Source organism: Falco punctatus (genome assembly GCF_963210335.1).
Source record: "Falco punctatus genome assembly, chromosome: 15".
Classification (NCBI taxonomy): domain Eukaryota; kingdom Metazoa; phylum Chordata; class Aves; order Falconiformes; family Falconidae; genus Falco; species Falco punctatus.
Window position 1 is genome coordinate 2,640,066 of NC_137595.1, and position 23,870 is coordinate 2,663,935.

Here is a 23,870-nt window from a genome sequence, read left to right on the forward strand (position 1 = left end):
GCTTGCCTGAGAGCAATCACACCTCTGTGGGGCAGACACTTAACAATCTATTATATCGTAATTAAGTTTGGCCATGTTTACACTGCTTGATGATGATGCATGAAGATTAATTTACCTTTCCAGCCCTGTTGCGAGAATGTACTGCCATAGTACCCCATTAAAAATGGAAATAGCAATAAAGTCTCCAATTATTTTTATATTGCCTTAAGTCTATCAGAATTCATCATTTTATGCATCGTTACTTTAATTTATTGGTTTATCATCTATTGATGTAGTAGCAGTTATCACAAGTCATTCTATGTATGTTTTTAAGTATAGCGATAGCATCTTTATGGAGAAACAAGCCGTGATAACACCTTATTTACCGCTTGTCAATTTAAGGAGGCCAAAGAAAACTAAAGAATTGCTTTTGACTAAAAAAAGAGGCGCAACTAAAATCGGGTTCCTCTGACTGTTATTGGAGCTTAGAATTAAACAAGCCTGTGCTCTTCAGCGTGACCCTGTTGAAATTAAGTGCATCCAGGATGAAGACAGAGTACGAAAATGCAGGTTGATCTTTACACTTTGATTTTCTTGAAATATTGATTAGAGATCTGAATATTAATTAAAGATCTGGGCTCTGTTTCAGCAGAAGACTGAAATGTCTAACTAGCTGTTCAGCACATTCATTTTCTTACCAATTTTAGAGGGCTTGCAGTTTGCAAGTTGTGCACAGGTCGCTTGCTCAACTAAGCTCCATGGCCAGGAAAGGCGACGGTCACATCTGCTGTTGGGGGCTCCTGAAAGCAAGTGCCGCTCCAGATAAGTCCTTCAGCCTGGAACAAAAAAAGTTCACCTTGATGCAGTTACACTGCATTTTAAAAATTTAAGTTACACTGCAATTTAAAAATTTACACTATTTATGTGTAAGTTTTCTGAAAAATGAAGGAAACCGCTCCTGGCAGGGGTTGTCTCTTCCTTGCCACCCATGGGGTCTTGAGCTTTTTTTTGTTTCTGGTCTGGGGCATCTTAGAAGGGTGTAGTGGGGCTTAGCTTGGGCGCCCCAGGAGCCAGGGAAGGGTGGAGGCTGAGGACCTTTTTGACATCGCAACAGAGGCAGGATTTGCCCTCTTAAGTACAGATGCCTAAAGCTGCCTGAGGCACATTCAAAATACCTTGGAGTAAAGGGGTACCGCCAAGTCCAGTACCACGGTCCTATATATCAAAGTGGTAAGGATGAACACGCCCAGGAGCCATGGTCACCACAGCTGTACCAAACCTTCAGAGGGTTTAAACCTTCTGCGTTTGACGGAAAGGACAAAATTGTTAGAGAAAGGAGCGTCATTAGCTCACACATTTTGATTCTCAGTGGTCATTCCCCTCCCACTTTCACCTCCCATGTGGCAGCACTTGTGCTTCCTCCTGCTGTGATTTCATACCCATCATTCGCTGGGGTAGCATGGAGAAATGATTCCAAAATTGTCACTTCTGAGTCCTCGAGTTGTCCTCCCACAAAGCCATTTACTCCACACCATGTTTGTGGGCTTTCTGAGGGAGACAGCTTGCCAGCTTCATCCCACTTCTAAAAAATCTGATTAACGGTTGTATTGAGTGTTATAACAGTGACTGGCAAAGTCTCAAAGAAAGGAGAGAAATAGATGCTGCACAGTGCAGGCTGATTGGGAAACAACACTAACACCACACACCCAGACCTCATCCAGCCACCATCTCACCACCCATGCCTGTCCAAGGTCAAGGACTCCTATTACTACAGTTTGGGAAACTGTGACTAATTGTACTGAAATATGATTAAGCTTTGTGAAGACCTAGAGGTTGTTTCCACGCTCATGTTCTCCTCCTTGAGTAGAAACCTGGTTGGGAGGAGCCCATCTCCCTTGCATCAACAGTGGCTATACTGGCATGAGAGCTCTTGTAGGAACAGGTTTCTTCTCCTGTCCATCCCCATTTACCTTGTGCTTATATGCACAATTCCTCTGATGGAAAAAGAAGAGAAAAGCTTACGTTTAGTGCCCCTCCAAAGCTGAAGCGGTGCTGGTGAATGGCCCAGGGCTGGCTGGGCGGGGGAGGCAGACACAGCATGACAGGGATGCGCGTCCTGCCAAGGGAACGCAGAAAGGGAGATGTCCACAGCTCAAGAAGTACTTTAGCAGGAAGATGTCCAAAGTACAGAACAGGCAGTTATCTTGACTTGAACCTCTATTATTTACCTGTACAAAAAGCAGAAGCTGAAGTCAGGTAAACGTTCCCATGGGACCAAGGATATGTTATTTACATATCCTGCTAAGCGTGCACATGGGCTGCTTTACCTATTTTTACAGGGCTGCACCCTACAGCCACTCCTTTTTTGCCTGGGGATGCCAGCAGGAGGTTTCAGACCCTCCTGGTCTGGTCAGGTTATTTAGCAAGAAAACATCCTAACAAACAGCCCGTGTTTCCACGCACGTTATCCTTGGTGGTTTATGGGGTCATAAGCAGCAGTACACAGGCAATAAACTTCTTGACCATTTGTCACAGGGTTTATGGGCCAGTGCCGCTGGGCACTTGGTCGGCTCAGGCGTCCCTGCCACGGGCATCACTTACCCCAGCACGGGCAGCACCGGCACCTCACCGCAAGCTGGAGACCATGAAGGACACCTCATTTTAACCAGTCCATGCTTTTTTCCCTAATAAGGCAGAGACTTGGAGTGTGAGAAAGCACCCAGCGCTTCGGGGCCACAGGGTGGAAAGCTGCCTGATCCTAGAGCTCCCATAGCATCACTGGATACATACTGGTGGGATCATCCCAGCGCTTCCCTGCTCGTACCCTTCTGCAAGGGGTGGGCGATGGTTTGACGGCACATCCCTGCACGCTGATTATAACTGGGACCTGTCATTAAATAATGAGTGAGGCAATGGAAGAAATATAAAATGCCACCTATGGTATGCACAGTGGGGTAATAAATCCAAAGTGAAATAGTAAATCTCCAAGGAGTTACAGAAATCCAGATAGATACCCTGGTGGAGGTGCATTTATTGTGGAGCACTACAAGGTTTTTCTCTTATCTCTAATTTTATAGATCTGTGCAGCTGCAGCAGTCCTTGGATAGGGCACATATTTGAAAATACTATAAATTTCACCTCCTGTTTATTTCAGATTCATTGGCACTCTCTGTCTTTACTATCTCCTGGTATTTTATGCCTCAGTACTTGGAGAAAAAATGCTTTGTTTGCACTAGATGTAATATGAAAACTCTCTCTGACATTTAAACTTTAGTATCAGTTTGCCTACAGTGTTAATATCACTGAAACTGCTTATATGGATTAAATTGCCTACAGTATATAATACCAAAATATGAACACAGCACATTTACTGATTCAAACCCTTGAAAGAATTATTACCATTAAAATATTTAAGGTCACCTTTACAAATGCAATAAATCAGGGGGATGTCAAACAGAGAGCATTTAAAGCTCCCAGACTGAAGTAGCGCACTGGGAAAATGATGTTTGATTCATTGTCACATGGGGAGGGGGCTCAAGGACAACCTTGGGGCTCACACCCCTCCGGGTATGTAGGGCCAGGGGGACATGAGCACTCTGCACAGTGGCTCTCACCCAGACTCTGCTGCTGTTGTGCCAGCTCTCAGCTGGTTCCACCAGCTCTGAAGGTCTTGCAGGAGGAAAGAGCAGCAAACCCTCATTTTTGTCACTAGAGTCAGATGCAGCGGCTCGGTGTGCCCTCAGGAAGCAGAACTGATGAGTAAGAAGATGCCATTTTCATGCAGTCACTTTCCAGTGAGAACAGCCTATTCATGCTCCGGGTCCAGCTCTGCAAAAACCCTTATTGAGGTCAACACAATTTACTGATAATTGAAGTCAGTGGGAAGTTTTGCTTCAGTGAGAACGGGCGAATCAAACCTATCAGACAACTTAAAAATCATCTCTTATTATGCTTTCATCTTAAATATTAGGATTCAGCAAATTTCCTGAGAACAACCACTGTGTAAAACTTTAATCTTTCGAGAATGGATTGGAACTGTAATTGCAAACCCCAACATCCTCCTGCACTGCATTCCCTCTCTCGGAATGTCAGTGTTTACTAGCACCTTATAAACAGGGGATAAATTTGCATTTGGTTATTATTCATACTTTTATTTGTTTCCAGGTAACTGTTTTTAAAGTTTAGCACAACACCCGTACCTACAGTGGCCCATCACAGTTTACAGCATGAGACAGACTAATGCTCATCGTCATTTCCCGAGGCAGATTAGCAAGCTCAAAGGTACGACTTTTTAAATTCCACACAAGCAATTAAATATAATAATTGATCAATGCCACATCTCTAAAAAGCTTGCCAACATGAATTGGTGCGATGTATCTCAGAGCTTACTAAACCAATGGTCGGTGCTGATTTAACCAGCTCTGCAGGCACGTTATTTTAGGAGGACTTATATATATATACATGTAGTCGTTCCAAAAAAAGCTGTGGGAATCTTTGAAGAGAGGCCTTATGGCTTACATGCATAATTCCTTACGTGCCGGTTGGCAATTTCATTATGCATTCAGCAGAGCGCAGCAGTCCTCATTGCTGACTGCCCTGGTGTTGCTGCTCCGCTTGACAGGCGATTCCTTTCTTCTTCCTGCTGCTGATAACATCTGTAATGGGGGCAATTAAACTAACCGTGCTTATTAAGGACCAGTGCTCCTGTTAGTAGGTGTTTGCAAGCCACCTCGCTACTGCAGCTCCATGAGCTGCTGGAGGCTGTTACCACGTACCTTTCTCATTTTGCGCTGTAATGCTAGAGGGGATTCTCTCTGTTATTGCCGGTAAAATATTCCTAAAATTCATACTTTTTTGGGGGAGGGGGAATGGGAAACCCACCTTTACCTCACTGCAGGTTTCTCTCCAACCCCTTGTGCCTGTTTCCCATCTCTGAGCGATGCAACTAGTGACTGGTGGCCCCTTCCCTGTGGTCCCACCTCCTTCCCCTCCTGCTATCCCGCACTCCCACAGCTCTCCCAGAGGCACTGTCAGCTACTGCTTTTCCAAAGAGAGCAAAGTTTTCTGGTGTGCTCACACAACCTTTGGGGAAAGCTGGTGCTCAGTTCCCTGCACTCCCTGCCATCCCACAGAGCGGTCCACGTGCAAACTGCAGCCCCAGGTGCTGTAGAAGCAGGCAGTGAAGGACGCTGCTGGCAGATCGGGCTGGAAAATACAGAGGGACAGGTAAAACCACGGTGAACCCCCATGGTTTTCCCAAAGGGTCTTTCAGATGAAGATGACCTTTTTGACTGGCTATTAGGAGACACCTTAACAGCTGATTTACTAGTTATAAAATACCCTTCAGTGACGGTAACCTGGCTCTTCCTCCCAGACCTGGGGACTTTGTTTAGGCACATAATCTGTTTTCTGCATCTTCAAAAACACTGGGTTTTGGGAGCAATGGGCTTGCCCCATTCCCATTGACCATAAGCAGAAACTCGGACTGCACCTGGGGAAACTGAGCAATGTTTGTGGTCTTCTTTCCAGTTTTATTTTAGAAAGAGCCAGAATGTCCTAAAAAATACTGTATGCCCTAAAGAAACTGCTGTCACATGCCAACCACGAGCACCTGAGCTCCAGCAGATGCTTTGCAGCAGGAATGGAAGCAGAGTCTGACCGAGCCTTTGCATCTCTGGACTTTCGACTGCTCTATCCGTTAGATTTAACAGTTGGCTAACACATTTGATAATTGAGCGTGTTAATATTTTGCAAGAGTGACTGACAAGCAGATTGTTGTCAAATCAAGGATCCATCAGGCTGAGGATATTGAAGTTGGCAGAGCCCGATAATTTACAGCTTTCTCCTCCAGCTTCTCATAATTTACTTTCCAGCCACCGAAGGGAAACCTGCAGCCAAAGAAAATTGATGGACCCATCACCCAGACATGACCTCCTGAAACTTCAGATTGCTGTTTTATACACATGTTGCAAAGAGGAATGATCAATGGGAACTTGTAAACTCCTCGATTACAGGAACCCTGGTGAAGCTGCACCTAACCTGTCTGTTCCTGTACTTTGCTGGGACTTGCTGGTGCACTCAGATAGTTTCCACGTAACATTTTCTCTAACCCAGTGACCTAATGTTAATGCAGCTACTGAATCTAAGCTATGAGATTATATTGGTACAGGGTCTTAGTCCCAAGTGGGTAATATTTTGGTAAAAACAGAAGACTAAGTCACTTCAGTTCAACCCATCCCTTGTGGGATGTATGGTCTCAGTAAATGGAACAACCCAGATGCTTACATTCAGCCCCAGGCTTATATTTCTTAGTAAAGTTGTGCCTTGACAAATTGTTTGGAAGTTTCTCTATTACACGTCGTGACCCCTGAACGGTTTCCATCAACCAAATATATGTGGAGGTAGTTTCCTTTCAAATGCCATAATGCATACCTGTAATCATGGAAAGACAACGTTTAAAAAAATCCTCCTTTCCTTCTTGAGAAAATCAAGAGTTGTTTGTATATATGGGAAAAGCCAGCAAACTTCCAAGTATAAAATGTGATAGCTGGGACATAACATCAGTTTACTAAAGACAGGACAGGGCAGGGGGTGATGTTTCCCAACTGAGTAAAGTCAGTTTTTAAAGGCATAACCTGCACACTGTTTTTAGAACCTCTGTGCCCCGATTCATCGTTATTGCCTGCAGATTTACCTGAGTTCTGAGTAGAAACCTGTCTCGAGTTCCAAAGTGAAACTTGGGGTTTCCATCAGGACAGAATTGGAGCTGGTGTAAATGCAGCCAGGCTCTACCCAAAGCCTCCACCAGCAGCTTGGACGGAGCCTCGGGCAGCACTGCCATGGGCATGGGTGGGGGATCTTGCTGCCATTCCAGAAACACGTCCAGAACCTAAAGAAAAATACCACTGAAAATATTTTCTTAAGAAAAGAAGCCCAGAAAGAGATGGAAAATCACTCATTTGCTTCAATGGTAAAAGAAAGGGAAGGGAATAAAGGTTTGGCTTTGCTTGTCAGACCTCGGCTTGGCAAAGTGTTTTTGTACACACACAACTGTGCGGGGAGGTAAACATACCTATTGACTTTAATGGGACTACATGTGCGTTTAAATAACCTCAGGCTGAAGTACCTTGCTGAACTAAGCTTTAATATGTACTTAGGTTTGTTCATGCTGCCTGGAGCTCGTGTCAAAGTATCCGTACCCCTGCTTCTCGCATACAACTGAGTGGATCTGTTGAAATGGGATGCCTTACAAGTTTGCCATATTCTAACTGTGCTATTTACTCATTGGCTCTGCAGTAAAATTATCATTTATTTCTTGGGGCTTTTCAACCCTAGTAAAGGTGATGTAGGTTAGAAAGCCCAGTTCATCACATGGAAGAGGAGGAGGATTCTTACTGTCCGAACACGTAAGTCAGCAGAAATAATAAAGCAGAAAACCATTTCTCTGAAAAGGCATAATCGCTCCCAGTCTGACCTTACACCGTTGTACTCATATGGGCATGGTATATTATGAAAACAAAAGGAGGCGTCTGGAAATAATGTGAATACACTTGGAAATAATAGATACTTAACCCTTATTTCAACAAGCAATTTCCATTTTACTGTGCTGGTCTACACCAACAGCCAAACTGAAGCCGGATGACCTCAAACTTATAATGCTGCACATTTAAAACATATTTTTAATAAACACTACCCTACATTTTTGTGGTACTTCAAAGGCAATAAAAAAATAATATATATTTTTAAGTTTTGGAGAGCAACTGAGGTGAACCTGCTTCAAAAACATAGTAAGCTTCAAATCAAATACTGCCTTTCTAAGAAATCCATTAACCGTTCACATCTAAAACTCATCCTTCACTGCTTCGCCCTATAATGCACACTGTTGTCAATTTTTGTCTTATTTACCCCCTGCTAATAGCTGGGCTCAATTCCAAGAAACTTAAGACAATTGTGGAGAGATGCAGATCTAACATTTTTCAAGTTGACAGCCAATAGTTCTGAGCATTTAATTCCCGAGACGGAAGAATCTCCAAATCCTGCTTTTGTAATTCACCCAGGAAAACACATCAGAGCCAAACTGTGTCTGTGCAGCCTGAGTAAAAATGTTATTGTTTGATCCAAGTTGTATCTTTCTTGGCAGATTTGTAGGGATTGATCCTGGCTGACACTGGTATTTTAATATGAAGCTGAGTACTCAACACTTCTTGACAAATTAGCACCGGTATTGTAACCATAGGCATTCTGTCCTCAGCTGTATATCTTAGGTGAAGGTTCATTTAATTTACCCCTTGTTAAAGTTTAAACAGCTACGGCAAATTCCACCAGACTTGGCATGTGTGACATGACTAATGGCTCTGCTAAACTTTGAGTCAAAAGCTTCGATTTTGAAATGCATCATCTTTACGTATTTGCCCCTGAGCAGCAACAGCGCAGAGTGAAAAATAAATAAATAAAATTATTCCATTTGCTCAGGTCTGAAATTTCAGCAGCTAAACACAACTCTAAAAGTTGTACGCTATTTATATGCATGAATTTGATAAGGGGGTTATGCTCAGAGCAGAAAGCACGAAGGGTCAAGGATACAGACAGCACTAGGGGTCTTCCTGCTCTCGTTCAGAAGATAAACCCAATGCAATAACCCCAAAGCGTTTGCTCAGACACTCCCCGCTGTGGCGCTGAGCACCTGCCGTGGCACTGAGCTTCAGCCAGCGCAGATCAGGATGTGTGCACCTGAGCCTCACACCCTCCTTTCTCTTCGTCTTGCTTCTCTCCTCGTTGAAGTCTTCTTGTAGAACTTGAGACACCTCTTCTGGTTCAATATGATTTAAACGGAATTATTCATCTTTCTTCCCGAGCCTGATCAGACATACGAGCACCTAACAGTTGTGGAAAATACTGCCATGCTATCTGTCTTTTGATCCTTTAGCTTGTATTTATGTAATACTGACTTTATACTCACTTGCAAATCTTCCTCCTATGTAAGCCTCCAGGCTATTCTTAAGTCTCAGATTTTTTTTTTCCCCTGCCTGATACAGTTAATACACGTTCTCTGTTCATCCATACAGCAAACCATCAGCATTTTGTGTCTTCACAGGACCCCTACGGACCTCCAGAAGCCACCCAGGCCCATCTGCTGCTCACACCAGCTCCAGTCAGAGCAGGCTGCCGAGGAACTCGTCATCAAAACATCAAAACTGATTTTTTCCAGCTCACCCAGTTCAATGTTGGAAGGCCAACAGGTTCCAAAAAGCAATTTGCATGTTCACCCAAACCACCCTACAACCGTGGGGAGAGCGACAGGATTCTTCTTCAAAACATTCTGTAAAGTTTTCCTTTCTTGGAAGAGCTGCAGAAAAAATTGACACAGGTCAGATTTATGGTGTGCAGGCAATTAATATTTTCCTCAGTGTTTCCTCGTACAACACTAATGGCACCCCGGTATTTCATCCCTGATTACAGTTTGCGTTCACGCAGTGCTGACACAGCTCTGTCCCAGGCCACAGCTAGAGCACCCACGCGCAGCAACACTGAAAAATAACTAATCACATCGGTTTGTGAGTCATTAACTGCTGACATAGGCTTTAGTCCAAATCCTGTGTTTCTGGGACACTTCATATCAGCAGTTGGAGACTTTGATTGGCACTTTCCTTATTTCAGTATCATGAGCCGTATTAATTTTGCATGCTTTACTCCTTGTACAATTTAGTACCTAGAGAGATCGGACAGGTTTTCTTCTGTGTTTATGCAGGTCCGTGCTTGTCTGAAACATCTGTGCAGTGCCGTTACCCTGTTTGCAAACACAGAGGTTTAGTGTCTCCTGGAGGAGCATCGAACTCTAGCTTCTGTTCTTATTGTACAGTAAAAATATTTTCAAAATTTACCTAAATTAGGGAATGATTTCATAATGAAATATTCAGGAGCCTACAAAAAGTTTTGTTTTGACTGGAAACCACTTTTTTGCTTTGCCTTCTAAAGAAATGAAGCCTTTCATTTGGGGGGAAAAGAAAATTGGGATAAATCCTTTTCAGAGCAGAATACAGTCCCTCGTGTTAACCTATGAGAAACTCACCCTCATTCCTGGCCTTTGCAGGAGGCCGTATCTTCAACAGCGACTTGACTCTTGCTGACTGCACAGCTTGGAAAAATGCATACAAAAAATTAATATATTGTTGAAAACCTGCCAGCTGGATGCCTAGCCCACCTCTGGGACTCCCTTCCTTTGATGAAAAATAAATATTTACAGTTAAATAAAACCTTAAATGATTTTTGAATAATTCTTTTGAACAGCAGTGCTAGTGTACAAGGTGAAAGGACTCCAAAAAACTATCTTGTTTCATTTTTTTAACTTCAAAGTTTGATGGATATACTCTAAGTCCAAGATAAAGTACATTTAGGCCAAAAGGTTTGAAAGGTGATCTCTGATCTTAGTGAGCTCTCCATCATCAGTTAATAAAAATACTTGGCAAGGTATTCAGTATCTGTTGGTCTATTCCTGTCCAGGTATCTGCGTTTATGGGGCTAATCCGCTTCCCAGTAAAATCGTCAGGGAACGTGGCATCGCCTTACTGCAAATTTTGTGTATGAGAAAGGGCTGAATGTCTCAACTGGTGCAAATCAGCATCGTTCTGGTAAAGTCAGCACTTGGAGCCTGTTCCTGGGTATTTGGGGTTTATCAAATACATTCTTCATTTCCTTGAGAAATGCCAGGACTTCAGAACCAAATGAAAATAAACCTGGTTTCTGCTGAAAGCCAGCATTTGTCAAAATTGTTCTTAAAGTCCAGTATTGCAAGGTGCAAAGATATTTAAGTACCATCAGCTATGCCTCTGCTTACATTATACCACAGAAAATATAAGCAATCCAATTGATATTAATCTCTGGATCTAATCAAATACATGGCTGAAAGAGTGGTTAAACTTGCCCTTCAGCTCTAGGTACTTTGGCATAAAAGTCAAGAAGATCAACTTCTCTATAAATACCTCATCTAAGATCTTAAAATCCTTAACAAACCTAACAATACTGAACAGCTTTCTGCAGTCTCCAGGAAATCACAAGCCAAAAGAGGAGATACAACATCCCGAGCTCGCTGTGCTGGGTGAGCGAGCAGGATGCCCCACAGCATGGGTGATAAACAGCATAAAAGACCTTCTGCCCCCGCAGTGAGATGGCTGAAAGAATCAGGCGCCAGATGAGAACTGCAACTCACTATTTACCCTGGCACAGTTGTATCAGGTGTGGGTTTTTAAGGCTTTTGCTGACCACAGCACGTTTGTGGCGTCTGGGGACCTGTACCCCTTAAACAACTTTTGTCCTACCGGGTCATTACTAAAACTAAGATAGGTTTTCTCTCTGGGAACATGAATGCTAAACTTGGAAATATTTCTTGATATTATAGACAGGCTCCCTCTCCTTATCTCACAGTAGTGCATTTTCATAACAGAATCATCATTAAATGAAGCTCGAAGATGAATCACGAAGAAAAGGTCAAATTTCACTTCCTGGAGATTTGGAGGACTTACATATTTCTTACTGTTGGGTTAAATGATCGAGATTTTATACAGGTGGTTTCTGAACAGCATTTATGGATCTCTGAAAGGTCACCAGACTCACAGCTTGCTGGGTGTATAGATTGTTTGTGAAATAATTGCCAGTTTGAAGAATTTATAGAGCTCCTGTCCAAGAAGAGAATCAGGTTGTGGGCGCTGATGGTTAGCTGTGGCTGTAGGGAACCATCAGCAGAACTGGATCCATCAAGTAAGCTGACCAAAAGGATGGAGCTCCTGCTTTGCATCTTGCTGCCCTCTCAGCAGCAGGGACCTCCTCTTCCTTTGTTGGACACTGGAGAGTCTATCGTCCCAAAGGCAACATCCGTCATCCCAAAGACAGTGCCCAGACCTACTTCCTAGTACCATGGCCAAAGGTTTGGAATATCTCCTTATTTAATTACATTTATTAAATACTTGCCATATAATGTGAAAACATAATGACAACACATATATAGGCTGAGAATAGCACAGCAGTCTTGGATCAGCTCTGTTGTCCTGACTCGTAAGTGTTGTATGGCCATGGCGGGCAGGTGATGTGGGTGAGCAAGGCTCTGGTACTCAGCATCCCATCAGTCACACTGCGGCATCGCGCTCAGCCTGCACTAGGTACAAAGACATCAAGACACACCAGCAACAACACCTTGGCAGCAGAATAGCAAATGTTAAGCAGTTTCAAATGTTATTTTTCAGCCAAAGGAATGAAAGGAGATAGCTGACCACTGACTCATTGTGTCAATATGTCACAGGCAGCAGTGTTTCTCCAGGACGTGGCCTTGCTGGTGACAAACTGCTTTGCTGTTAAACACCAGGTGGGAATCTGGTCCACAGCACTCGTGGTCTAGGTTTCTTTACATCCATCCCTATATCCTGGCCCTTTAACCCCTTGGGATGTTGCAGTAGATTTTTCCCCTAGTGTTAAAGCAACTGCATTGAACATGTGTAAATTAATTTCAGATTCATATTCAAATTAGTATATAATGCTTGCATGCATATACATATATGTACAGGCAGAAAACCTGTAGTATAAATGTACGTGTGTGTGTAGTGGAGACAAAAGACACTTGCAAAATACATGTAGAGTTCACTGCTCTCTTGCACAAAAAAGAAATTTCCTGAAACAACACATCTGAAATACCCTTACAGATGTTTCTCTGCATTACCAAAAAAACCCGTCCCCTGAGCTAAAATGAAAATTGATTTTGAAAAAAAAGCTGAAGGATATGAGTGGATCATCATAATTGGATCAACATGCTCCAAAAGCTTCAGGCTACTTCAACTTCATTTCTTAGCTGACAGCTTTCTTTTGGAATTTTTCAAACCAAACACAAATGGTTTGATTGCAATATGTGAAACATTTGACCATCATATCCTTGACAGTCAGTCCGCTTCAGGGGAGATTTGATAACTGTTGTCAAATTCATAACAGCCAGTCTAATCCAAAGAACCAACAAAAAAACACAGGAGCTGCTTCAACAAAACCAGAGACGATATTAATGTAAAATGACACCATTTACAGGGAAAATGTTGAAAAAGGCTGTATTGGGTCTTTTCCAAACAGTGTTGCAACCACATGAAGGGATCTTAGCGGTTCTTAATTGCTAAATACAAATGAGATGTTAAAAACCCACTTGGTTTTCCATTCAACAGCCATGTGAGAAGTTAAAGCAGTAACAACACAAGTCACTCAAACTGAGCAGGCGCTGATTTACGGGCAGTACCTGGGCAGGTGAGAGCCAACGTGTTTCTCACCAAAAAAAGAGGTGTTGCAGGGTATGCACTGGGGTGACTGGCAAATTCCCACATCTCAGTACAGCTTCCAGAATTAAATGGGTGAAAAAGAAAGAGGAAAATCACATCAAAAAAAGTAACAGAATAAAATCTAAGGGTGTCTTCTCTGTTTATTTCTCTGACAGGCAGAAGTGAATACTGCAGCACAAATTGGCAGAAATGAATTGAAGGCTATCATGGATAAACTAATTACTGGATGTCAATATACTATTAAACATCTAGTAAGAGGAGTTTTAATAAGTACATGCTTTCTAAAGTTGAAGCTTCAAGATCTTTATCAAAATTTTATGAAGGATTTAATTCATAGTCCTGGAAATAGCATTTTAGGAGAATATGTACTTGATTCTCACTGTAGTTAAGCAGCGCTAGGAAGGACTGCAGCTCAGGAGCTTGTTCTTCAGCAAGTAAAAATGAATTTTGCAAGCAAAACCCCTTTTGCTGACAGATCTCAATCTCATAGTCTCTATCAGAGCCACTTATAGAGAAAGTGATAACTGTTAAACAAATTCCTCTGTGCAGTTTTCCAGCACTTGACTTTACCAACACTGAGCTGCTGCAAGACACGACGTTAACCTTGCGCTTAGTGCAATGACCGTGCTGCCAGGCCTTGCTCTTGTACCTTGCCTCCTCTCCTCCCCCCTGGCCATACCCACAAGAAACATATTTAGTCCAGAGTTTTCCCTTACAGAATTATCTCTCAACAGTGCTTTGGGTTTTTTGCCCGCCCCCCCCCCACCCCCACCCCCTCCACTTTCTTTTATCTGTTTCTCTCTCTGAAAAGTCAGGAAGCAAAAGGGATAAAGTTTAACGACTGTTCACAGTTCAGCATCCTGCAAAATTAGAGAAACATCTGGAAGCTGTTGTTGCTTCAGGATGACTTTTAACTGACTAAATGATCTCATCTGCAGTGCTGTATAGCCTTATCAAAGCTGGAGAACTAGCATTAGTCACCCCCTCCTACCTGAGATACACCACAAATCAGATTCCAAGGGTTTTTCTAGCTCCTTAAAACCTCTGGATTATTTTTTTTCCCCCATTCAGGAACAGCACTCATTAAACACTATAAAACTAAATCTAGAGAAAGCAATAACATCTGATTAGAGCCAAGAAAAAAAAAATCAATAGCTCTGCATGAACAACTAAGTAATAGAAAAATATTCCAGACGCTTCCAAAAGAGGAGTTTTAGCATAAAAATCTTAGTGTATGAGAAAAGAGACATTATCCGAGCTGGAATTTGGTTTGAACAACTGGGATTAATAAATCTGCATTCTTTAATTCCTCCTCTAGCTCTAACCACCAAGCATTTTTAATTTCCAGCACTGAGCTGCGGTGCATTGTGCTGGTGCAGCATCACCCAGTTTGTTTCTCCGCACCTCACCATCACCGGCGAGGAAGGGACGCGCCCGGGGCGCTGGGGGTACCCTGCCCTGCAGCCCCGCTGGACCAGCTCCTCTGCTGCCTCCAGCAGCGCGGCCCTGCGGGGGATCCAGCATCACAGCTGGGCTCTTGCCGATTGAAGATTAGGACAGTCAAATGTAAATACAATTAAATTTTGACATTCCTTGGGATTTTCAGCCAAGAATACCACCCAGGATGAAGGATGGTAAGGAAACAGGGCTATAAAACCTGATTTTCTTAGGAAGGCTCTCTATTACTTTTTTAAAAAATGTGTAGCCAAAAATCTGGGACTGCAATGTTAAGCATTTGGGAATAAGAGTGTGACACACTATTTTGGATGTGATAATACTGATAAATAATTTTATTTTGGGAGTAAAATGAGATTTGTGGAAGGAGCTGATTTTTTTCTTATACCACTTAGCTACAAGGCTGGAAAGCTGTGCTTACAGATTCCAGTCGAGTCTTCTCATAATCTGTCTTCATCTGCTCTGCTGGATATATTTTCCCTCTTTTCCAATACTCATGTTGTTAGCAAGATTATCTTCCCTGTTTGTCGGATTCTCTTACTCTTTGCTCAAGTTACCATGGAATCAGAATAACACTTACTGGCTTGTCTGCACGTGCTGGAAATTATTTGATGGCCGTGACAGCAGACATGTTTTCAGGTGCAGTAAGGTGGGAACTTCTGCCTGGAGGTACAGGCACAATACATTTACTCTGCTACAGCGTTTATTCTTACCAGATGGCACAAGAAAGGACGATGCTGTGTTTCTGCTCTGGAAAGGAACTTTCTTCCTAAACTAATGTGATGGCTGTGTGAAAAGTCCCAACTGAGCCCACGTGCAGAGCACATTGCCCCGCCACCTGAGAACGGTTAGTGTTTGAGATGTTGTCGTATGAGACTTCAGGGAGTAGACGCAGCAAATGGCTGCGATTGCCCTGTGGGAACATGGATTGATTTCATGATCAAATGGAGACCAGCAAAGGGTACCTGCAAGAAACCTGAGACTTCGGAAGAACACCACATGAAAAGCAGAGGTTGTTTTCCCCTGGAAGTCCCAAAGAAAAGCGCGGTGTCTCAGTGAGCTTGGCTTGCCAGTGATAACAAAACTGTCTGAACAACAAAATGGTACATTTTGGTAGACTCAGTCTACCGCATGCTTTGGCTGGTAGATGAGGCAGCTTATTTGCATTTCAAAGCTGGCCTATATTTTGCTGCTAGTAAATAATGCAACATGCATATGTATTCGTTGCTCAGAGGTAACAGAAGGTCAGACCAAGATACCCCATTCTGCGATGACTTCAGCTACCTTGGGTGGCTTTCCCCTGCGTTGTCAGAAGATGTCCCAGTGTCTGGCGAGGCATGGGGTTACCTGCAGCTGGAGCAGCTGGAGGTGTGTAAGGTGGCAGTGGGGGTGGCTGCTGGGTACCAATGCCTTCATCTGACAAGCCTGGATGCAGGAAGATTCCCAATGCCCCAAAGCCCAGCTTCGGGCTGTTCTCTTGACAATGGCATAGATGGATGATTATTTATCCAGAACAATTTATCACTTGCATTCTGACAAATATTAATGAATTTGATGATAAACTCTGCTATGAAATTAATTATGCTAAATCCCAGATATTAAATGTAGACCTTGAGAATCCATGATTAAAAAGCTGTGAGATATCTTTATTTTTGGGGCCTAACAAAGATACATAGTTATCTATATTTCTCCTAGCTTCAGTTAGTTTTCCTCCTACTCAAAATATAAAATTGATTTGTTGCGTTGGGAAATAAACAACAAAAAATGATGTTTATCTTAGGTTTTTTATATGGCCATGATAAAAATTAATTGGTCACCAAAATTAGCATTCAAAACATGTAACACTCAGTATGAAAACAACAGACTGCTAACATTTCTACAAAAAATGTACGTTTGGAGATCTTATTCTAGAAAAACCATTCACAGCACCAGATTCACTAAGGTATTATTAAGGTACTTGATGGAGATGGATACAAGATCAGGTACCACGGGAGCCTGAGCAAAGACTGAGCAGAAATTTAATAAAAGGACTTTAGGTATGAACTCAGCACACTTGGATTTTCACTTAACCTGTTTGTACCACCTCAGAAAGGGCCTTGGGTCAGTATGATACCTCAGATCCCGGGTCTGACACGCGTGGCACAGACTTCTCCTCCCTTCTGTTTTCCAGCCCTCAGAAGCAATAGGGTCCCTGCAGCTCCCCCACTCCGTGCATATATACAACATTGAGAAGAGAAAGCCAGACAAACCAGCATGATAAAATGAGGGAAATGAATGCAAATACAGTAATTCCTCTGGAATATTTACGTACCTGCTTAGACTTTTCATCAAACTAAACCAATATTTAAATCTTACATAAAATGTCCGCATTTTAAGATTGTAGAAACAAAACCCATACATCATTTGATGGGGAGGAGTGAAGGCAAATATCCAGAGATTGATCAAAGTCTGTATCAATCATGCATCCCCAGCAGGGGAAATTATTACAATAGATATCAGAAAGAGCTCCCTCCAATCATACTTAAGGCAATACATTAAAACTGTATTCTGTATACATAGTGGGAACATCCTATGGCCTTAAATAACAAATAGAGTTTGGGAATTTAAGATCTTCAGAGAACGCCATGGTGGCTCCAGAAGAGTTCATGCTTTACAGAGGGACCCAAGGACACCACACATGGGACTACCATGTGAATAGCTCAGTTATGGAAGAGCAGAGCTCTCCACTATAAGTAGCACAGAGACGTGACTTATGGAAAGCCATCTCAGTGAAAAATGATAGACAACCATATCTCTGCCTGAGGAAGATTTTTATAATCTAGCATTACTTGTTATGGAATGTGAACAAAAACAAATACACAGAAAATAAGGACAGAATAATTCCAGCTGGGTCTCTTGAAAGGGCAAGAAAAAGAAATTTTAAAATTCTGTGAAATGTTCAGGCACACTAATAATAGCATTTAAAGACAGAAAAGACATCAATCACAGTGAACCTCTGAGACACAGCTCTACTGGGACAGACCGGTGTGGACTCAGCAGCCACTATGGGGGTCTGTTTCTCTAGCTCTACATGGTGGCATTTTTCTTGAAAGTCAGAAGAAGTTAGAAACAACAGACTTCAGGAGAAAAACAGCCTGGAACTCATGCCCCGCGCCCCCCCCCCCCCCCCCCCCCCCCATTTTCTCTTTCTTGAACTGAGAAGTTCATTGTCCTTCCTTGTGCCTATGGCTCTCACTCACCCGGACTGCGCCCACCTCGGCCATCCTACCCCACTGTCACCGCGAGCATTCGAACAGGGAGATATCGGCGTTTCATTTCACGGTGGAAGGGACCTTATTCATAACGGGAGAAGTACATGAGGGTGTTAAAGCAGCGCAGCAGAAACTAAGACACCTGCATCTGTCAGCTAGGAAGCTTTTACCCAGTGGGAATAGTTGAAAGAGTTGATGCATCTGAATAGATTTGCCTATAGGAGCAACCATTAATAAATTGGGTTGAATTCAAATGCATGCCAATATTTGCGAGCCTAACGAGGCCGTTGTGGTTGGTAGTTACCCCTCGCTAACCCACAGCCCTCTGGGCTGAGTTTAAGACATTTGCAATGAATGTAGTGCTGGACTTTAAATGCCTTTATTTGAAGTAACAGTATCAGAATCCAGCCCCTTATTGCCCTTCAATAGCAGCTTTCTGCTGCTTAACAACTTGAGTTACATTTATTAACCTTTCATGATTACTAATTTTGCATGCTTGTGGCAACATAGCTAGTTTTATAATTACTTTTTTAGGGTATTAAGGAAAGAGCATCCAGAGTCTGGTCTCATTCCTAAATTTGCCCATTTAAAAATTAATATAAGAGAATGTTATTTAATAAGTACTACTTAATACAAAGCAAGCAAGTTAATCCTTTCACCTTGAACTAGGCTTTCATACACATATACAATCACAAGTATTTATTTTGTCATTTAAATCTTGTCACCCCTGTTGCTGATCCATGAACCACACAACAAAGGATTGCTGAGTGCTGCAGTGACCCAGCATGAGGGACAGCAGATACTTGGTCCATGAGCATTGTAAAAACCAAACACCCCCCACACACACATTTATATACACACACAAAAGAACCCACCCCACCAACCAAAAACCCAAGCAAATAACTGATGTAAAAAAGAGGAAATAAAAAGAAGAAAAATGATGGATTAGAACTTGGCCACTAGTGCTAGGACCCATCAGAACTCACTGCCTCTACCTTGTGCCATCTGAGATTCTCCCTGTTGTTCCTCCTGCCTCAGGGCTGGGAAAATTTTTTTGGACTGAGAGATAATTTTTAAATGCTGAGTTGAGTTATAGTGAGAATGCAATTCAGAAATCTGTAAAATGTGAAGCATGGGGAGTTTCTTATCATATGTTTCTGTTTTCCCCACCACTTCCCTCTCCATAACAAGAGACATTATAGGATGACATCCATTCTGATTCCAAAGATACAGACACACATACATGCATACACACACGCACACATGATGTATATTGTAGTTTTACAGATGCGTTCTCTTGGCACTTATTTTACTAAGAATTTCTAAATCCATTTTAACCTAAATTAAGAATTCCTTAATCCAGATTAACAGTGAAAAGCAAAAGCAAACGTAACCTCAAGATGTAATTTGAAAGATAATTTGCTGAAGTAAAGGCCCCCTTGCACTGAGAGAGCAAAGCAAAGGGCTTCACTGTAAATAAGAAAGGATTAGGCCCACAGAAAAGTATTGCTATAGCAACAAAATAATTTATGAGAATATGTATAACAAAGCCAGAGCCACAGAAATGTGATGGGAAAAGGCTCGTACGCACTTTAATAACATCACGCTTCCCTTTGTAATAACTAACACATTGAAAGAAACAAGCGTGCTTTCATTTTACAATTTTGTTTTTAAACTCCTTTTATCAACACCATTTGGCAGCTCTCAGTCACTGCAAAAAAATACCGTGCCTGTCCTAGTGGAAGAGAACAGGCAGCGTAATTAACAGATGCAATCCCATGCTAAAAGGCATCTCTCTTCTGATGGGTTTGACAAAGTTCGTGTGGACGAGTCACAAACCACCCTGTTAAGACCCCGTGCAGAAATCTGAGCGATCACGCGGGGTGCAGGGCCATCCATCACGGCCACCAGAAGCCCTCCTGTCCTGGCAGGTAGCAGCTTTTAACGTATGTTTTGCTAATGGGAAGTTACAACAGTGGTCTCAGGTCCCAGCCAAACAGCTTCTCCAGCTCCACAACCATGCAGGAAAAGCTTTCTGCATCTTCCTTTGGAAGATCAGTTTAAAAGTTAGAAAAATTTATCACCATTTATCCTTTAAGGCTATAAAAATCTGCCAGTGAAAACTCCCCAAAAGGCTTAATGCATTATAAAAGCACTAATTTTATTCCTCATTGTTCCCTCAAACCTACATTCGAAACCGAAGCTCCTGCTCTACCGAGAGCTGTTGTTTAATGTATTTCTGTATGTAGATCCTTGACAGAGACCATTTTTCTTGCCTCTCAGGTGGCTCGTATAGCGAGATTTATGTCCATTATGCATAAATTCCTGGTGATATTGCTCTAGCATAATCAGCAGAAAATCTAAGAAAGCACCCACAGCAGCCACAAAACACCGCCAGAGACACTTGGACTGGGGCCACCTTCTCGAAGTCACAGGGACTCTGTGCCCACCACAACCGGAGGCTGGTTTCGGCCCTGATCAGTCAGAGGGACCACAAGGGTCCCCTTACCCTGCTGAGCCCCAGCGCTGTCCTTGCCAGGCCTGGATGCAAATGTCACCGCCGAGCGGGACAGCCCAGTTCAGATACCAAACCCAGTTTAGATACGAAGCCTTTCATCAGATCTGGCTCTGAATTTCTGTAAATAACAATCAAAAGGAAAAAACCAAAAAACTTTCCTCCCCTAATGCAACATCAGCATCCTTCTCTGTGGCGTATATTTATTCCCCCCTGGGTTGCGGCCCCGAGCATGCCCACACGCGTGCCTGGCGTCCCACTCAGTGCTCGGGGCACAGGCTTGGCTCCCCGCGCTGCTGCTGGGGCTGGCTCAGCACAGGCTGCCTGCCCATGCCCTGCCTGCTGCCTGCTGCCGCGAGCCCCATCAGCTCTCCGTCTCTACAAAGCCCCAGCCCCTGGTTCTTTGTCGTTAAAGGTTTTCATGTCCTTCTGATATGTTCTTTAGCCGATATATAAAGAGAACAACGTCAATTCTAATACTTCTCTTTCAATTGTCAGGGCACACCAGCAGCCACGGGGACCCCCAGGTTGAGACCTCGCAGCCAGGGCTGGTTCTGCCACCCTGGAGAGGAGACCTCAGCCAAAGCATCCACATGCAGAAGAGTCAAAATGAAAGAAAGGGACATTTAAGAGTTAAACTCACCCTCAGCTATTCTCCCTGGAACTGGCAGAAGAGACACAAGTGGCCCAGTAAAATCTCCTGCATCTACGCTTTGCTTGCCTGGCAGGGCTCTGCTGAGGATGGCACCTGGGGTGGGATGAGGACGACTCTCCCAGCACCTGTATCACATTCCCTGCCCCATGGTCCGCAGGTCGCTGCTTTCCCAGGAGCGATTAGCTAAACACGGTGCTTCGGGGCAAAGCCATTGCATCTTGCAGGGCTGATGGTAAGGGGACACTGCTTTTATACCAATAATGCTTATTCAGCAAAAGCAGCAAGTAGGGATTGACTTTCTGGTAATCATGGAGTATTTTTTTGTTATTCTAGCCCCAGTACAAGGCTTTTACAGTCAGTCATCTGTCTTCCCCATTAGACTGCGAAAGCTCACACTGGAGCAAAGTCATTTGGCAGCTCAGACATGTACAGAATGACGGGGGGCTGGAGCCCCTCTGCTGTGCCAGCGGGCGGGGGCTGCTCCGCCTGGGGAAGGGAAGGCTCCGGGGAGACCTTGTGGCACCTTCCAGTACCTGAAGGGGCCGATAAGAAAGCTGGGGAGGGGCTTTGTATGGGGGGTGCAGTGACAGGGCGGGGGGGAATGGCTCTAAGCTGACCGAGGGCAGACTTAGGGCAGATACTGGGAAGAAATTCTGCCCTGTGAGGGCGGCGCTGGCAGAGGCTGCCCAGAGCAGCTGTGGGTGCCCCATCCCTGGGGGTGCTCAGGGCCAGGCTGGACGGGGCTGGGGGCACCCTGGGCTGGTGGGAGGTGTCCCTGCCCCTGGCAGGGGGCTGGGGCTCGGGGGGCTGTCAGCTCCCTCCTCCCAGCCCAAACCAGGCTGAATCTACAATAATATCCTCAGACCCCCAAATCAGCAAAATCCTTCAGCTTCCTTTTGAGTGTAACTATAATCTTTAATTAGGGTTAATACAAACAAGCAAGTAGTAATTATTATGTAAGAACTGCACATACCTGACATACCCATGTTTCATAGCATCAGTGACGTTACTCTGCGAGACCAAAAGCTGGTAGGTGTTATATGAGTGGCACACAAAGTCTTTGGTATGCAAGCTGGGTGTTCAGGAGCTATTCCTGATTTACACTGCAGTCAATGAAAAAAATAATTGTACCGAAATTGTTTTCGGCTTTTTCAAAAGTTTGTTAGATTATTTATCAGCAACACTGCCACTACATCTTTATAGAGATCCTTAGTTTTGCTGACTGAACAACCATAATTTAAAAAAGATGAATTACTTTCAGGCAGTGGGAAATCATCTCAATGTAAATAATTGCTGTGGTAAACAGGATTCTTCGTGGCTCCTCAGGGAGTGGCTGTAAAGGCCCACGAAGACATTGTCAAGAGGGATGAGATGAACTGCACCTAACTTTGGCCACCTAAAAATGAGGCACAGACTGCCCGGCTGATCCTGTACCACAGCTGATGAGCACACTCCTCCAGAAGATGACTCATCCCATCTCTCAGCTGACTGTTGAAGAAGACTTAGTTTAAATTTTAGATGATTAAAACTAGTGAAATGAATCTCTCTGTCCCCTAATTAAAGCCAGACCTTCAAGAGCCATACTTGATTTCTCACACAAAACCAGCAGAGTCATTCAAATTACATCGGCTGGCTTTCAATTTCTGCAATTCCCACTTGTGCCTCTAGGAAGACTATCCTTTATATTTTGATTGAATTTATTGATTTATATTTATTTATTAGACCTCTTTTCTTCCTAGACTTTTTGATCAATATTAGGTCAATTGTGGCACAGAACAATTATCACGGCTGGCTGGCCACTAAACAGGGAAAAAAATCCCACTGCTCTTGTTACCGTAAAAACAGAAAACACAAACTATCCAGAAAGTCCACAAAGGTGTCAAATTAAACTGCAAACTCAAAATTCATCTCTATGAATTATGTTTAAATATTGCATCACACCAATTAGATGCTTCTGGGCTTCCATTTCAACACAACATTGAAATAAAAGTCTGATGTTCCCCCCGCCCAGTTTTCTTCTTCACTCTACTCCTGGGGACCACGTCTCTGTCTCCATCCTCTCCCCTGCATGGGGGGGACATACATCAGCGATCAGCAAAGCACCCAGCGGCACCCTCTGGAAGAGCAGACAGCAACACCCACCTCCAAGGTGCCTGAGGATGCTGCAGAGGAGGGTGAGGGGCACCCCCGCGGGTCTGGGGCACAGGGTACAGCAGCACTCGGCGCTGCCCTGCCCGGGGGCTGCAGGAGCAGTGTCACTGCTGCCCAGCCTGGGGACACGGCGCACGGCAAAGACAAGACTGCTTGGACCTTCAAGCCACACGGCAAAATCACCTCGGCCTATAGTTCAGCCTCCTTATAGTGTGACAGAAGGCAGGAACTTCATTTCTGCCAGAAAATTTTATTAACATAAAACTTTTAACCTGTTTTTTCCATGGGTACACCCTCAGTATTACACTGCAGCCTCCACAAGCTTAAACACCTTTTTTCCTCTAAGGCAGGCTCGCTGCCCGCAGGGGACTGGCAGCGCGCGGTGAAGCCGCCTCTGGCCGGGGAAGGTGGGCTTCAGCCTCACCGCGAGCCCCTAGGGGGAGACATGACCCAGATTTTAGGAGGAGGCAGGCACGGGATCCCAGCTCCCAGGCGTGCCCGAGCGGTCAGCCACAGCGGAGGGATGCTCCCAGCAGAGGGATGCTCCGGGCGACGGCTCT

At 43.8% G+C, this 23,870-nt stretch overlaps 1 long non-coding RNA gene across 3 annotated transcripts in view; it reads right to left on the bottom strand.

Annotated features, from left to right (window-relative positions):
* Positions 1 to 23,867, bottom strand: part of LOC308054112 — a 43,277-nt gene extending 19,410 nt beyond the window's left edge. For 2 of the 3 annotated variants that reach the window (XR_013923964.1, XR_013923966.1), the window contains exons 1-2: positions 1,155 to 9,735; positions 678 to 815 (exon numbers count right to left, since the gene is read on the bottom strand). This is a non-coding gene — a long non-coding RNA (uncharacterized lncRNA). Of the gene's footprint in view, positions 1 to 677; positions 816 to 1,154; positions 9,736 to 10,048 lie in introns of those variants that run through there. The other variant, XR_013923965.1, reaches the window with a different exon arrangement.
* Positions 23,868 to 23,870: the final 3 nt, after the last annotated feature.